A 5,676-nucleotide genomic window follows, 5' to 3' on the forward strand; every position below is an offset into this window, starting at 1 on the left:
ACATGCATGGATGCCTTTTACATTTAATGTGGTGCAATAAAAACATGTCATGCTTTATCTTGCCTATGCACATGTTACGGCTTAGGGCTGGAAAGCATCACAATTATTGATGTAAATGCGTGACAAGGGTAATATTTTAGTTATTTTTGGATTAGAATGTTAACCCTTATCTTTTGATTTTGATAGTTTTTTTAGAAACTTCCCTTAATTCTAGTTGTTTTAAATATTGTGTATTTCTAAGTGTTTTTGTTTATAATATAGAAGATTCATCCATTTCTCTCTTATGTTTTGTAGGTCATTTGTTGGAGAAGAATTAGAGCTAAGTTGAAGGGTTTTGAAGGCCATTTCAAAGGGAGATGAAGTTGCTTGGGGTTGGGTGAGTGACATTCCTTCATCTTTTCAAGGTTTGGCACACCAAGGTTACTAAAAAGTGATTAAGGATCTCATTTTTGTAATGTCTGATGTGTCATCATTTTCTCCTATTTCTTAACCCTTTTTGTCACCATTTTAATTACTGATTAGCCTTAATTGTCAAATTAATTATGCAGTTTTATCATTTGGGCCTATTGGACTAATTTTGTGTTTTTAATTTAATTTCAGGAGAATTATAAGCAATTGGGCTTGAATCCAGAATTGGGCTTGGATTTTATCTTATCATATCTAGATTTTATCTCATCTAGATATTATTTCATCTAGATTTTATCTTATCTTATCTAGATTTTATCTCATCTAGATATTATTTCATCTAGATTGTCTTATCTTATCTTATCTAGATTTTATTTTATTTATGGGCTTGGACTTAAAACAGATTTGTAAGCTTTGGGGTTGAGAACTATATAACAGCACCAAGGTTCTAGTTTCAGGCTCTCTCTCTCCTTTTTTGTTTTTAGTTTTAGGCTTCTCTTCTTTTAGAAATTTTTTCATTTTGGAGAGAAAGAATAAATTTAAGTTTTGCGATTCCAGTTTTTACTATTCACGTAGCAATAAAATTTCGTTTGCTGCTTCAATATGCAATTTTGTTCTCTACTGATTAATGGAAGGCTGAGTCTCTAGCGTTGTTTTCTCTTGAGGATCAAGCACAACTCTCTTTGAGGTTCTATTATTACTATTAAATTTTGATCAGTTTCTCCTCTTCACCAATTATTCTGTATTTGTTGCTATTGATCCATGCATGCTTAGTGCTTGATTAATTGTCTCTGCACTTAATTTACGTTCATGCTTAATGATCGTTCATGATTAATTGGTGTATGTGTTGCTTAATCACATAATAAATGCCTTATGTTAAATTTCTCTTAGTAATTTAATTTAGGGTTGGATTAAGTGGTTGAACTGATAAAGGATAATTTCTCGTAACCTAGGATAAGAGACTTGCTTGTGAATCAAGGGGAAACAACGTGTTTTAATTCTGATATTTTTTTTTGCTCGCTGTTTAATTTACAAAGACAAACAACCCCCCCCAATTCGTTACTATTTTATTACTATATGTTATGGACGTTTAGTTGACCATTGCTCGTTGGGAGACGACCTAGGATCACTTCCTAGATACTGTATTTTTAATGTTTATTTGATTCAGGTATGACCTCGATCAAATTTGGCTCCGTTGCTGGGGAGCAGTGGTCCAAAGGTTCATAATAGCCAGTGATTCGTGTTTTATGTGTAGTTGTTTTACGTTTACTTCTTTTGTTTAGTGTGTTTGTGTCGTGTTAGTGTGGTATTAGTATGTTGTGTTAGTGCGTTGTTCTGTTTTATTTGATGTCCTGTTTTGCAATTTAGTAGTACCCCTTGTTCAGCGTTTCCCCTGTTTTAGTTTTATGTTTTGCTGTGAATAGTGCTTATCGACGAAATTAGAAACTGATTCTGTGTTATTGTTCACACAACATTACATTAGCGACAACTATTTACAATTTAATTGGTGATTTTTGTTTTGATGGTTAGGGTTGTTATTTTTGGCTGAATTTTTGTGTGGTAGGTTCTTTTGATTCATATTTTGTGTGAAAAATACCAGGAACACTTGGTGTGGCTAGATTTGAGAGATTCAAAAAAATTTGAGAACTTGTATTTAGCAAAACTTCAAACGGCCATAACTTTTGCTCCGGATATCAGAATAACTATTATTATATATGCATTTGGGGTAGTAAAAAATTTCCCATACTGTGGCAAATGCCGGTTGGGGACTCCCAAACTCCAAAAATCAGCCTTTTACTAAGTTTTTTTTTCAAGTATTATTGTCCTATTTTTCTAAACTTTTCTTAGGTAGTTTTCATAGTTAGACTTTGAATTTTTTGCTTGAAAATTTTTGTGCTATCTTTTCATGATTTTAGGGTGTTCCTTACAAAATTTCAGCTCATTTTGATATCGTTTGAGTATAGCTGTAGTTTTACCCCCTTGTTAGGTGCTTGTTGAGAAACACATTATTTGCATATAGTGCATGACTAGGGGCAATCTAGGTGATTTACAACCCTTTGATCCTGAAATAGATAGAACCTTTCATAGATTAGTTAGGCATAGTGTGGATCCTGGTCATTCTGTGCATTTTGAGCATTCTGTTGAGGGTGATTCTGAATATTCTGATTTTGAGCATTCCTCTACTAATTTTTATACTGAGAACATGGCTCAACCTCCACCTCGTGAGAGGACTCTTAGGGAGATGGCTGCATCTAATTTCACTTATGAAAGCTTGTGCACTCAATATCCTGATGAGGGTGTTCCATATGTTCTCAAGACTGGACTAATACATTTGCTGCCCAAGTGTCATGGTCTTTCAGGTGAAGATCCTTATAAGCATCTTAAGGAGTTCCATATTGTTTGTTCCACCATGAAGTCCCCTGATGTCCAAGAAGATCATATCTTTCTAAAGGCTTTTCCTCATTCTCTGGAGGGAGTGGCAAAAGATTGGCTATACTACCTTGCTCCCAGGTCTATTTTCAGCTGGGATGACGTTAAGAGGGTGTTCTTGGAGAAATTCTTCCTTGCATCTAGGACCACTGCCATCAGAAAAGACATTTCAGGCATCAGGCAACTTAGTTGAGAAAGCTTGTATGAATATTGGGAAAGATTCAAGAAATTGTGTACAAGCTGCCCTCATCATCAGATTTCTGAGCAACTCCTTCTTTAGTATTTCTATGAGGGACTTAGCAACATGGAAAGGAGTATGATTGATGTTGCTAGTGGTGGAGCTCTTGCTGATATGACCCCTGTTGAGGCTAGGAATTTGATTGAGAAGATGACTTCCAACTCCCAACAATTCAGTGCAAGAAATGATGCTATTGTTCTTAGAGGAGTCCATTAGGTGGCCACAGATTCATCTTCATCTACTGAAAATAAAAAGCTTGAAGGAAAACTTGATGCCTTGGTCAACCTGGTAACTCAGCTTGCCATGAATCAGAAATCTACACCTGTTGCAAGAGTCTGTGGTCTATGCTCTTCTGTAGATCACCATTCAGATCTTTGTCCTTCTTTGCTGCAATCTGGAGTCAATGAGCAACCTGAAGCTTATGCTGCAAACATTTATAATAGACCTCCACAGCAGCAAAACCAACAACAGCAAAATAATTATGACCTTTCAAGCAACAGATACAATCCAGGTTGGAGGAATCATCCAAATCTGAGATGGACAAGCCTTCCACAACAACAACAGTCTATCCCTCCTTTTCAGAATGCCGCTGGTCCAAGCAAGCCATATGTTCCTCCTCCAATGCAACAACAACAATAGCAGTAGCAACAACAAAGACAACTAGCAACTGAGGCCCCTCCTCAACCTTCCTTAGAAGAGTTAGTGAGGCAAATGACCATCCAGAATATGCAATTTCAGCAAGAGACAAGAGCCTCCATTCAGAGTCTGAAAAATCAGATGGGGCAGATGGCTACTTAGATGAATCTAGCTCAGTCCCAAAATTCTGACATATTGCCTTCACAAACTGTGCATAATCCAAAAAATGTGAGTGCCATCACCTTGAGGTCTGGCAACCAAATTCAAGTGCCTCCACAAGTAGCAGCACCTGCACCTGAACCTGCCAAGCTTCATTCTACACCTAAAAAAGAGGATGAGATAGTTGCACAAAAGAGAAAGCTTCTTAACAAAAATTTTCATGCAGGTGGACCTTCTTCTAGTAATTCCGACTTACAGCAGCCTCGTATCCCTCTTCCATTCCCACCTAGAGCGATTCCAAACAAAAAAAATGGAAGAAGTGGAAAAGGAGATCTTGGAGACCTTCAGAAAAGTAGAGGTGAACATACCTCTGCTAGATGCCATCAAGCAGATTCCAAGATATGCCAAGTTTCTAAAGGAGTTATGCACCCACAAAAGGAAGCTCAAGGGCAATGAAAGGATTAGCATGGGTAGAAATGTGTCAGCATTGATAGGTAAATCTGTTCCTCACATTCCTGAGAAATATAAGGACCTAGGTACTTTCTGTATACCTTGCATCATTGGGAACATTAAATTTGAGAATGCCATGCTAGATCTAGGAGCATCAATTAGTGTCATGCCTCTGTCCATTTTCAATTCTTTATCTCTTGGATCCTTGCAATCTACAGATGTGGTGATTCATTTGGCAAATAGAAGTGTTGCATACCCCACAGGTTTCATAGAGGATGTGCTGGTTTGGGTTGGTGAACTTATTTTTCCTGTTGATTTTTATGTTCTTAATATGGAAGAGGGATTTTCCCATGGTTCAGTTCCAATTATTTTAGGCAGGCCATTTATGAAAACAGCCCGAACCAAGATAGATGTTTATGCTGGCACATTGTCTATGGAATTTGGTGATATTGTTGTTCATTTTAACATTCTTGATGCCATGAAACATCCATCTGAGGATCATTCTGTTTTTCGTGCTGAGATAATTGATCAGATTGTTGATGATTATATGTTTGATTTTGATTCTGTTCTTCATGGTAGGAAACATCCATTTTTATTTGATCTGCATACTTGTCATTCCTTATGCATTGAATCTGAATCTGAGTTTGAATTTGATCATGTATTTAATTTTTATGCTGAGAGTGAATTTGAATTAAAGTCTGGTGTTGTATCTCTTGATGTTGATTTTTTAGAGTCAGAATGCACTAACCATGTTGCAGGAAGTACATATACTTCTGACTTGCTTTATGAGGTACAGGCTGAGGAACCTTCATCTTCTCCTACCCTGGTTCCTCTCACTGTTCAGCCACCACCCACACCAGAGTTGAAGCCCTTACCAATAACCCTCAAATATGCTTACTTGGAGGACAAGGAAAAATTTCCAGTGATCATCTCTGCCTCCCTTGATGCTAAGCAAGAGGAGAAGTTGTTGCTAGTTCTCAAGAAGCACAAGAAATCCATTGGATGGACTTTAGCTGACATTCCTAGTATTTTCCCATCTACATGCATGCATAGGATACTTTTAGAGGATGAAGCTAAGCCAGTGAGGCAGCCACAACAGCGACTCAACCCTGTCATTCCAGGTGTGGTGAAAAAGGAAGTGACCAAGCTCTTGCAAGCTGGAATCATCTACCCCATTTCTGACAGCCAGTGGGTGAATCCAATCCAAGTGATTCCTAAGAAGACAAGCCTCACAGTGGTCAAGAATGAAAAGGATGAGCTTATCCCCACAAGAGTGCAGAACAGCTGGCGAGCTTGCATTGATTATAGGAGGCTGAACCAAGTAACCAGAAAAGATCATTTTCCCTTGCATTTCATTG

The 5,676-nt window shown here is 37.5% G+C and overlaps 1 non-coding gene across 1 annotated transcript; it reads right to left on the reverse strand.

Moving 5' to 3' along the window:
• Window positions 1-2,986: 2,986 nt before the first annotated feature.
• Window positions 2,987-3,093, reverse strand: LOC114403980. The gene has a single exon (XR_003664746.1). It is a non-coding gene; the product is annotated as a small nucleolar RNA R71 (small nucleolar RNA).
• Between the last annotated feature and the right edge of the window lie 2,583 nt (window positions 3,094-5,676).

Source organism: Glycine soja, chromosome 20 (assembly GCF_004193775.1).
Source record: "Glycine soja cultivar W05 chromosome 20, ASM419377v2, whole genome shotgun sequence".
Classification (NCBI taxonomy): Eukaryota; Viridiplantae; Streptophyta; class Magnoliopsida; order Fabales; family Fabaceae; genus Glycine; species Glycine soja.